The following is a 12369-nucleotide window of genomic DNA, read 5'->3' as shown; positions in this document are numbered from 1 at the left end:
TACAAAAAAGACTATTGAGTAGTTTCCATGAGAACAAAGTAAAAAGAAATTGGCATAATTAAGCTTTATTAAATAAACTTTTTAAAAATGCTCCTGGTGATATATACTATACTAAACCTTGGTGTATTGATTTTTTTCTTCAGTGTTGTATTGACTTTTTTTTAATGTGTTTTTTCCCATTGAAAAGCAAGAAAGGCAACTGTGGACATTTATGTTCTGTTCCTGTTCAGAGTGATGACAATAATAATGAGCCATTGCAAAGAACAATAAAATCTGATAAAATAGAAGCAATGTGCATATGTGTATCTCCCCCCAAATCTCCATAAATTAACAGAACATAAATCAAAATTTTCAAAATTGGGGATTTGTTTTACTAAATTTGTAAAATAATATTTAATTTATAGAAGATATTAATCCAATACAATGTTATAGCTGATTTGATGACCATTGGCATCATCAATTTGAATTTTATAGAGTGAACAACTAGGGCATATAATAAGTTAGGAAATATTACAGAATCCAGCTATTGTGAAAATCTACTTATCTACTGGAACCAAAGTATAAAATTTAAGCATCCATCTGTCTGCCTCTTAAAATAATGTCTGATCAAACTTATGACCCTGGAATTCCAAGTGCAGAGTTTGGGGCATGAAAATAAGAACAGGTTCTTGTCTGATGGCTTTTCAAATAATTGACCTTTATACTCCTTATTTCTTGAGGACTATTCTCAGATCGTTTTTATTGGTGTTTCCACTTCTGTGCTGCTTTTCAAAGCTAATATGTAACTCTGATGACTGTGGTCTAACTAAGTAGAAGGAATGATCTTGGGAGCTTGTTGTTGTCAAAAATAGTCCTTAAATTTCTCTTCCTGAGGTGGAAATACAGGTATTTTGCATAATACCTATAATTAACATTAAAAATGAATGTTTTAATAGTGTAATAGTTAAAATATGCAAAGAGGAAATAATTGAATCCATCAAACACATAATTTTAACAGAACACATACACACACAATCCATTGTGTTCTTATTTATTGGAATTTAGGTGAGTACTTGGTCTACAGAGCCACATTCCCTGGAATGAAATTCTCATTTTAGATGCTTACTAGTTTTGTGATCCTCTCAATTTTGTCATCTTTAAAATAAAGATGATACTTACATGTATGTATGTTGTTTAAATGAACTGGTCATGTTTAAATTAACTGAGTTAAAACATGTACACACTTAGAATATACAGTGTGTATTAGCATGTATTAAGTGCTTAATATGTATTACATGACAATGTGTAAGATTTCAAAGTATAGAAAAATCTATATTGAACTAAACTTGGTGTAAAATACCTCTTTGTTAATAGAAGTAAAGAATAAACCCACACACTCTAAGACCACCCCACCCCAGGCTGTCTCAACCTATCATTCCAGCCATACTAGTAAAGAGGTCTTCACATAGTGAATAAGTGTGAATTTCCAGATCTCCTCAAGCAACACAAGTCAAGGTAGTGGACCAGACACCCACCCCTCCTTAACTGACTACACTCCCAACCTTGCTATCTCTATTTGGCTTAAATTCATAACAAGTAATTTTATTAAACCCTCTATTCTTCTATATATACTTACCACAAGGAATTCAAGCTTCCTGGTCATGGTTACCTCTTTCACCATTTAACTATATGTTTTTATGTTTAAGTAATTTGTTCCTTTTGCTGCTGAAAAGTATTTTGTGATACAACTATACCACAATCAATTTGTTTATCTCTTTTTCTGCTGATCATTTGGGTTGTTTCTAGATGTTGGCTATGAATACTTCTATGTATATATTTTAACCTTTTTTGTAAACATACATTTTTATTTCTCTTGGATAAATACCTATGATTGAAATTTCTGGTTCATAAAGTAGATGTATATTTAACTTTGAAAGAAACTTTAATGTTTTGAAGTTCTTGTATTATTTTACATGTCCACCAAAAATGTATGAGAGTTCTGGTGCCCCTCATTCTTGACAGCACTTGAGTTGTTGGTATTTAAATTTTGTTGTTGTTGTTGTTGTTGTTATTAATCCTTACCTGGGGATATTTTTTTCCATTGCTTTAAAAAAAATATGTTTTATTGGTTTCTGAGGGGAAGGGAGAGGAAGAGAGAAATAGAAACATCAGTGATGAAGAGAATTATTAATTGACTGCCTCCTTCTTGCCCCACACTGGGGATCAAGCCGGCAACCCAGGCATATGCCCTGACATGTAATCGAACTGTGACCTCCTGGTTTATAGGTCAACAACCACTGAGCCACGCTCGGCTAGCCTCCATTGATTTTTAGAGTGGAAGGGAGATAGAAACATTGATGTGAGAGAGACACATCGATTGATTGCCTCCCACACACACCCTGACTGGAGTGGGGCTCAAACCTGCAACTCAGGTACATGCCCTTGACCGGAAATCGAACACAAGACCCTTTGGGACATTGGCTGATGCTCTAACCATTTAGAAACCCAGGCCAGGGTGATATTTTTAATTTTTAATGCTCAACTTCTCTAGCTATTAGGGAAATACAAATCAAAACTACAATGAGATATCACCTTACATCTGTAAAAATGGCTATTATCAACAAGTAAAACAAGTGTTGGAAAGGTTGTGAAAGAAAAAGAATACTTGTTCACTCCTGGTGATGATATGGACTGGTACAGCCACTATTGAAAACACTATGGAGGACCCTCAAAAAACTAATACTAGAGTTAGCATATGACCCACAAATCCATTTTTTGGGCATCTTTTAGAAAATTTGAAAACATTTATTTGCAACGATATATACACCCCTATGTTCATTGCAGTATTATGGTGGTCAGTACATGGAAACAACCAAAGTATCCTTTGATAGATGATTAGATAAAGAAGATGTGGTACCTATATACAATGGAATACTACTCAGCCATAAGAAAGATGAAATACTTCCATTTGCTACAACGTGGATGTACCTTGAGAATACCATGCTAAATGAAATAAGTCAAGCAGAAAAATTTAAGAACCATATGATTTCACTCATATGTGGGATATAAAACTGAAGTCAAATGAACAAACAAGAAAAACAAACAAGAACTCATAGACACAAACAACAGTATCGTGGTTACCAGAGGGAAGAAGGGGGTATAGTAAAGGGTAAAGGGGGTCTAACATATGATGATGGAAGAAAATTTGATTTTGGGTGGTAGGTACACAATGCAATATACAGATCGTGTTCACTTTAAACCTATGTAACCTTAATAACCAATATCACCCTAATAAATTAAAAGAAATTAAACCTACCATTCTAATAGGTGTGTAGTGGTATGTATTGTGGTTTAAATTTTCATGAAGACTAATAATATTGAGCATTCTTTCCGGGGCTAATTTGCTATTCATATACCTTCCCTTACGAAGTATCTACTTTTGACTGGGTTATTTGTTTTAAATTATTTGTAGAATATGTTATATATTATGGCTACAAGTCCTTTGTCAGATATATGTTTGCCACATTTTTTCCAATCTGTGATTACCTATTCTTTCTTTATAGTTTCCTTTGATTAATAAATTTTTTTAAATTTTGATGATTTAATTTGACATTTTTTTTCTGTTAAGACTTACTTTCTTTTGTGTCCTGTGAAAGATATAGATGTATTTACAGACCCTTATGTCACAAAATTATTCTCCTGTGATTTCATCTACAGCATTATAGTTGTAACTTTTATGTTTAGGACTGTAGTTCCTCTCCAATTAATGTTTTTGTTGTTCTTGTTTTTTAATTTGGAGTGAGGTAAGAGTTCATTATTTTTGTCCCCTTCCTCAGTACATATATATATTTGTTTCAGCATCATTTCTTGAATATTTTATTTTCATCCACCATTGAATTACTTTGATTCAACTGACTTTATATAGGTTTATTTTTGTACTCTTTTCTGTCCCATTAATCTGTTTGCTTCTCTTTAGGCCTATGCCTCATTGTCTTGATTATTGTAGATGTATACTAAGGTTTAAGTTCAGATAGTTAAGTCCTCCAATTTTGTTTTGTTTGTTTTTCCCCCCCAAAATTTTTTAGGTCATTATAAGCCCTTCGTATTTCTATTTCTATTTTAAAGTGAGTTTGTCAATTTTGACAATAGCCAACCGGAATATTGATTGGATTTTTATGCATTTTAGGTCAACTTTTGGCATAATTTACATTTTTAACAATATTGAGTATTCTAAGAAATGAAAAAGATATATCACCCCCCACTCCCACCCCCTTTGTCTTAGCAATGTTTTCAGTGCAAAGGTCTGCATTTTTGGATAAATTTTATCTAAATATGTTACATTGACAGTATCACAAATGTAACTTTTAAAATATCACTCTCCAGTTTTTATCTGCAATTATGTAGAATTACAGTTGATTTTTTCTATTGACTTTATACCTGGAAACTTTTCTAAATTACTTCATTAGTTGAGGGTAGTTGCTTTGGAAAATAGAACAATTATCTATACAAGCAATCATGTCATTTATAATTACGGAAATGGTGTCCTTTTCTGATTTTCATGCCTTTTGTTTATTTTTATCTCCTACAGAATACATATGTGACATGCTCTTTACGGATTTTAGCCCAGAAAGTTCAATATTTCACCATTAAATAGTCAAATAATGTATTTATTATACAAATGTACTTAAGATGTCATGGCCAAAAAAAAAGCTCTCTTGTAATATGTTTACCATTCAATATTTGAAAAGTAATGAATAATTATTGACCATTTTTAGAATGTATGAGCTTAAACAGATGTCTTACTTATGGTGTTAATAGTTATTAATAACTAGAGGCCCGGTGCATGAAATTCGTGCACTGGAGGGGGGGGAGTCCCTCAGCCCAGACTGCACCATCTCGCAGTCTGGGACCCCTCAGGGGATATCTGCCTGCTTGGGAAGGAGCCTAAGCCAACTGTTGGAAATCCCTCTCACAGTCTGGGAACCTTCGCTCCTTACCTCCCGCCTGCTCGCTGCTCCTTACCACTCAGCTCGCTGCTCCTTAGCACTGCCACTGAGGCAGGAGAGACTCATGCCACCGCCACTGCGCTCGCCAGCCATGAGCCCTATCTTTCTGTGTAGTTGTCTGTGGGCCAACTGCTCTTTTCCTTCTCATTTAGGGCGAGCAGCATGTGAGGGCAGATTGTGCTGTCATGGAACGCAGAGGGCTGCCTGGAGCTGAGGGGGTGAGAGTTGGACACAGAGGATGCTATCTCACCCAATTGTGGGGCAGGCTGGCCAGCCTTCATCTGTCTGACCCCACCCAGGGAGGGACTGAGCAGGGTGTCTGCCTCTCCATTCTCCTTTCTATCTTTGACACCTGTCACCCTTGCCAAGCTCCCTCAAAGTGAGTTCAGCTCAATCCCTGAATGTAATAGGGCACAGAGGGGAGGGTCCACTCCAGTGCCCCCTGATTCCCACCGACAGGACCTGGTCTCAGGATGGTGGCCACAGCTGCAGAACATGGATCTGTTTCAAGAAAAGTTGGGAATGCAGACTTTCGTATGAGCCCCTATTCCAAAAGGTGGGAGTTTATTCACATTGTGGCAAGATACCTTCAAGAGTAACATAAGTGGGTACAGTCAGGGCCAAACCGGGCCATTTCCTCATCCAGTCTCTCTGAGGCGCATGGAGAAAACCAAGTCTCAGCTCTTCACAGGACACTTCCGAGTTTTTGTTAAGCCTAAAGGACAGTAGTCTGTCTCCATTCTTGTTCTTTGGGATTTTTTCATCGTCGGATAAAAGGATACATACATTGGGGCAATCCTCTTGAGGTACAGTATTCCAGTTGCACCCATGTGATGATGATAGCACCACTCAGAGGAAGGGAGCTGACAGATGGGGAGCAGGGAATTCTGAAAACCAAAGCGATGACAGAGATGCTAAGCCTTTCTTTTGTGCGTCTGACACCCCTCCTCAGGCGGCCTGCAGGCTGCCCTGGGCCCTGCTAGATGGTGTTCAGGGCAGCCTGGGCCCAGGGGGAGTCGCCCCACCCCACCCCCAGCCACTCCTGGTACAGCTCTGGCACATGGGTGCTAGTCTCCAGGGGCCACACCGGGATGGCAGCATAGATGCCTTCCATCTGCCGCAGCAGTGCCCTGTCTGCCCGCCTTTCGTCTGCCTGAGCCTGGTCCCTGCTGCTTAGGCATCCCCAACATAGGCCAGGACCTCCACGAAGTGGCAGGGGAACTTGCGCCTCTATAGCTTCAGGACCACTTTTGGATGTTCCAAAAGCCGTAAGCAACCTCAAAGCATAGCAGAATCTCTCCGTCCCTTTCAAGGTTGACCTCCTGGAAGTCTTTGTTCCTCAGGGTGTGGTAGGTGAGCACCCCCTTGCCCTCGTTGAACAGCTCCTTAGCCATGTGCCTGAAGATGTGCACCAGGTACCCATCAGAGCTGGCACCCTTGTGGAACCTCATCTCCTCCTCCTTCATGTCCCCAAACAGAGTGTCCACGGCGATGTCATTCCAGGCGAGGTCACTTTGCTCCATTATCTGGGTAATTTCACCTGAGGTTAACATGCAGTCAGCACCCCAGGAACTATGCAAAGCTGTGGGAACATCTTCTCGAAGGGCTTCCAGTTTCTTATCATAACATGGGGCCACAATGAGGTGGAAAATCTTGTCTGGGGACAGGTTCTACCGTCTGGCAAAGTAATCCTTCACCAGAGAGCCCATGATCTGCTGGCGAGACTTGGCCTGCAGAGGTGGGGGGTGATGGGGTGACCCAGCACATGCTCTGCATATTGGACCCAGCAGGGGCTGGTGGAGGTCAGCATGAGTAGCTGGGGCTCTTCCTCATGGTGCTGGCAGTACCGACACAGAGATTCCTTCTGACTCTCCAGGATGCTGAAGTCCACAGCTATCTTCATGTCGGAGACAGTGCGCCCCACGGCTTTTGAGGAAGTCACAGAGCCTTCTGGATGCATCAGTGACACAGGCTGAACTTAACAGCAAAATAAGGCAGAGACTGAGGACACAGGGACACTGCCAGCACCTTGTGCTGTGAGGTGTCACATTTCTTATTAAGGTTCAGAACACGGAAGAAGTCCTTGGTGTTCTGCTGAGATACTTGGACTCCTTCCTCTGTGGTCACACAACTGTCACATGCCAGGCAGTCATTCAGAAATATCTTGGCATCAACCAGCTTATGGAATCCTCCCTTCTCTCCGTTCTCCTGAGCCGGACTCCAGACGTTGACTACAGCATTCTCTTGGTCATCATTTTTGTTTGTTTGTTTCTAAAATGTTACAAAGTTTATGTGAATACTAGAGGCCCCGTGCACAAAAACTTGTGCACTCGGGAGGGGGGGGGGGTCCCTCAGCCCAGGATGTGCCCTCGCGTAGTCTGGGACCCCTCGGGAGATAACGACCTGCTGGCTTAGGCCTGCTCCTGGGTGGCAGAGGGCAGGCCCAATCCCTAGGTGCAGCCCCTGGTCGGGCTCAGAGCAGGGCCGATTGGGGAGTTGGGGCACCTTCCCCTGTCATGCACAGAGCAGGGCGGATCAGGAGGTTGCGATGCCACCCTCAGTCACGCTCAGGGTAGGGCTGATTGGGGGGTTGGGGCACCGCCCCCTGTCACACTCAAGGCAGGGTTGATGGGGAGGTTGCGGCACCACCCCCTGTCACGCACAGAGCAGGGCCCATCAGGGGGTTGGGGCTCCGTACCCTGTCACGAACAGAGCAGGGTCAATCAGGGGATTGAGGAGCTCCCCCCTGTCATGCACAGAGCGGGGCCGATCAGGGGGTTGAGGAGCTCCCCACTGTCACTCACAGAGTAGGGCCGATAGGGGAGTTGGGGCACCGCCCTCTATCACCCACAGAGCAGGGCCGATCAGGGGGTTGGGGCGCTGCCACTCTCACACTCAGGGCCGGGCCAATGGGGAGGTTATGGCTCTACCCCGTCACACACAGAGCAGGGCCCATGGCAGGGAGATGGGGGGGTTGGGGTGCCGCACCCTGTCACACACAGAGATGCAGGGCGATCAGGGGGTTGGGGAGCTCTCCCCTGTCACTCACAGAGTAGGGCCGATAGGGGAGTTGGGGCACCGCCCCCTGTCACACACAGAGCAGGGCTGATCAGGGGGTTGGGGCGCTGCCCTCTATCATCCACAGAGCAAGGCTGATCACGGGGTTGGGGCACCGCCACTCTCATACTCAGGGCAGGGTTGATGGGGAGATTATGGCTCTACCCGGTCACACACAGAGCAGGGCCCATGGCGGGGGTGTGTGTGGGGGGGGTTGGGGCGCCGCACCCTGTCACACACAGAGCAGGGCTGATCAGGGGGTTGAGGCACCTCACCCTGTCACAGAGCCGCAGGGCGATCAGGGGGTTGGGAAGCTCCCCCCTATCAGGCACAGAGCAGGGCTGATCAGGGGGTTGGGGCTCCTTCCCCTGTCACGAACAGAGCAGGGCGGATAGGGAGGTTGTGGCCCTGCCCCCTGTCACTCACAGAGCCGCAGGGCAATCAGGGGGTTTGGGCGCTGCCCCCTGTCACGCTGATCCCGGTGCTGGGAGGCATATTACCCTTTTACTATATAGGGTAGAGGCCTGGTACATGGGTGGTGCTGGCTGGTTTGCCCTGAAGGGTGTCCTGGATCAGGGTGGGGGTCCCCACTGGGGTGCCTGGCCAGCCTGGATGAGGGGATTATGGCTGTTTGCAGCTGGTCACACACCCTTCATGGTGAGGGTCCCCACTGGGGTGCCTGGCCAGTCTGGGTGAGGGGCTGAGGGCTGTTTTCAGGCCGACTGAAGCTCCCAACTGCTCCTTTTTTTCTTTTTTCTTTTTTATTCTGGGCCAGCATTAGCTCTGGCTCCAGCTCTGAGGCCTCTGCTGCTTAAAGAAGGTATCTGGTTTGTTTGGCTTCTATAATCGAAACAATGTATAACTCCACCTCTGAGATCCCGGGCTCCCTGAAAGCAGGTTTCTGGGGTTTTGATTAGCTTCTATATTTGTTACAATGTTTCTTAAACTGCAAGCTCAGAGGCCGGCAAGGCAGGTGGGGAACTTTGGAGTCCTCCATCACTGAAGCAAGCAAGCCTCATGTTAGTTTCAAGCTGCCTGGCTGCCGGCCGCCATCTGGCTGGCAGTTAATTTGCATATCTCGCTGATTAGCCAATGGGAAGGGTAGCGGTCATACGCTAATTACCTTGTTTCTCTTTTATTAGATAGGATTAGATAGGATAACATACACAGATGCAGCCTCATTTGTAGGAACAGGGAAGGAAGGGGTGGTTAAGTAAGGCACACGGAGCTATAGCAAGCACCAGGTGTGGGGAGGGCCAAGGGGGAGAGGAGGTTGGCACTAGGGCCAAGGCTGGACAGCCGTTGCTGGTGAAGTAGGGATCCCCTGTGAGTGCCACATTCTGAGGCTGAACTAATTGATCAAGCTGAGGCAGAGGTGGGTGGCATATCAGACATATTTGGTGCTCTTTACCCTTTCCCACCCCAGCTCTGTTGTAAAACCCCAGAGCCCTGGATTCCAAAGGCCCCATACAGAGCAGAGGCCCTGGAAGGGGGTGAGAGGAAATGAGTAGGGCAAGTTTGAAAGCTGATATGCCTGTGTGCTGAGGGATGGCCGGAGACAGTGGTGAGAGGTTGCAGGGGAAAGGCTCTCATACATACCCTCCTGTGGGGGCCACAGGTGAAGGAGGCCAGGGGAGTAGGGTAGGGATGGGGCACCATAGCCCCAGCCTCTTAGGCGTCCCTGTCTCTCCTCTGCAGTGTACATGGAGGAAAGGGGCTACCTCTGAGGAGGGTCCAGGCCAGGCCAGGTGACTATCTTGAGTTCTGGCTGAGGTGATGGTCCTCTCCCTGAGATGCTGTCTAACTGGTGATAGCAGAGGGCCCAGTGCCTCCTTGCTTCTCGAAGAACATGTAGTCAATGAGGAATGTGGCTCCCAGCAGTACAGCCTTCACTCTTCATGTCCAGATCCAGAGGGAACTGCAAGCCAAAGTCATCTGCATCCATGAGGGCTTCTTGGAGCAGCACCCCACATCCCCCTCTCCCTCCCGCCACTGCTTGCTGATGTGGCCCACACTGTGGGACTCATCGGAGTCTTCACCTCAAAGTTGGTGTTTGTACTACAGCCACAGGTCCAGCAGGGCCCCACCACTTGCAGGATCATTGGTGATCGGCATCTTGAATGGAGAACTTGAGGAGGAAGGGATGCCAGGTCTGCAGCACATGGCCAATGGTGGTGCCTGGTGGCGACTGTACTTCCATCTCTCGGTCCCTGGGGTCCACCAGACGGACACAAAGGGGCCGGTGGGCCCTGCAGCACAGATGTGCACAGCAGTTGCTCTCTTCGGCTGTCTGACCCAGGGGCTGCCTAGCCCCTGATCGCAGTTCATACTGGTTACTTCTCTCCCAGCCTAGGAGCGTTTCCGCTTGCGCAGCCCTCTGGTGAATCAGGATCTGATCCATCAGCACCAAGACTTTGAGGCCAGAAGACACCCAGGGCAGTGGCAAGAGGTGGGCAGCAGGCCCCATGACACTGGGACCGGGCGAGGGGAAGAGAGCAAAGCCGGGTGCAGGGGCAGGCACATGGGTGGGCACTGGCGCCAGTCCGGGCCCAGGATGCTGCACCTGCTCCGGGTACCCAGTGGTCACAGGGTAGGGAGGAGGGGGCGAATGGGTGTAGCCTGTTGGGGGCAAGTACCCTGTCATAGGAAAGGGATGAGGGTTTGCGTGTTGCCGCTATACTGGAAGATTAGTTCTAGAAGTGGAGGCAAGCTCAGGGACAGCCTGACACACACAGACACAAAGACGAACAGGCAAACACGGAGAGGTGGCTGTTCCAGGTGCCTGCCAGGGTCTCTCAGGTGGCACCTCTTACTGGGGAGAAACCGAAAGTGTCAGTGGGCGGGGCAGAGTACCTGGGACCCTGGATTCCCTCTGGGGTTTGCAGAAACGCCCCCTCCCTTTGTCCTCTCATTCTCTGTGGAGGCGGCTGTTGGCAGATGGCAGGACAGATGGATCAGTGATCAGACTGAGGGCCTGACCTTGAGGGAGGTTTCTTGATCTCTCCTCGTTCCCTGCTCACCTGAAGCCCCTAAAATAGTCAGGGTTTCCAGCGCTTGGAGGCTCCCGAGAGCTCATGGAAGCGGGCCTTTGGTCATCGTTTTTTTTTTTTTGTTTTTTGTTTTACTACATTCCTTATGTGTGCAGTGATCACACTTCATCTGGAGCGGGGCGGGTTGGGGCTGGCTCGAGTGACCTGGAGGAAGCATGGAGAGAGCAGTCACAGCTGGTCGCCCTTGGCGCTGCTGGCGGTATCCTTTATTCCTTGTGGTGTGTCTAGGGAGGGGAAGAGGCCGCAGTGCCCAAAGCCGAGTTCCATGAGGCCAGCAGCACTGGCTGTCCTCTTGAGATTGAACCTGCAGGACTACTAAGGAAGCCAATCCCCAGTTCTGCCCCGCCTCCGCCACCAATTGATTAGCAGCGGTGGCGGAAAGTACATCTTGCATATCAGATATTTACATTATGATTCATAACAGTAGCAAAATTACAGTTACGAATTAGCAACGAAAATAATTTTATGGTTGGGGGTCACCACAATGTGAGGACCTGTATTAAAGGGTCGCGGCATTAGGAAGGTTGAGAACCACTGGATTAGAGTCTAAGGGCCAGGGAGGAGGGACCAAGAGGTCTGCCTTCCAGCGCCTCGCCAGTCACCGCTGCCACCAATTGATCAGCTCCTGCTCCCTCAGCTCCCTAGCCTGCTGTTCGGTCGTCCATCCTGTCCTTTAGGTCGTGACGACACCTGGCTTCTTATATATTAGGATTAACACGATATTTCTACATTTTAATTTAACAACAAAAACTTGAGCTCAGGTTATATTTTCATATTGATGCATTTCTGCCGGAAGTAAAATTATTTCTGAAGCTGACACAGAATTTGTAGTTAAAGCATAAATATAAGCCAATTTCTTTCAGTCTGCAGGCTGATGCTCTATCCACTGAGCTAAATCGGTTAGGGCCTAAGCCAATTTCTTGATAAATTGTTTCCTACAAGGATATTTATTTTAGATTTTATTTTTATTTATAGTTTCTGTGTTTTAAGGTAATAACGGGGGGAATCCCATTTAGATTTCAGATATAGAGCCATTTGTATACTCATTATTAAAAATAAGTTATTTTAAAAAATATTTTCCAACTCTTTGTTGTAATACTAAAAATGTTTCTTGTTAGTTGGTATGGGACATCTAATGCAAAAAGAAATGTCATGAAAAACTGAACTATAATTAGAAATTTAAAGATAGGGCAAAAGATATATTTTGCTTAGTGTTTTTGAAAGACAAGTTGCTGGCACATGTAAAACTATATGTCTGAAAATTACTTTGAGACTGC

The 12369-nt window shown here is 45.8% G+C and overlaps 2 pseudogenes; both read right to left on the bottom strand.

Moving 5' to 3' along the window:
• Positions 1-5964: 5964 nt before the first annotated feature.
• LOC132233824 (nuclear prelamin A recognition factor-like) lies at positions 5965-11201 on the bottom strand (annotated as a pseudogene).
• LOC132232393 (phospholipid scramblase 3-like) lies at positions 9295-10695 on the bottom strand (annotated as a pseudogene).
• Positions 11202-12369: the final 1168 nt, after the last annotated feature.

Source organism: Myotis daubentonii, chromosome 4 (genome assembly GCF_963259705.1).
Source record: "Myotis daubentonii chromosome 4, mMyoDau2.1, whole genome shotgun sequence".
Lineage (NCBI taxonomy): Eukaryota > Metazoa > Chordata > Mammalia > Chiroptera > Vespertilionidae > Myotis > Myotis daubentonii.
This window is presented reverse-complemented; position numbering and strand designations above follow the sequence as displayed.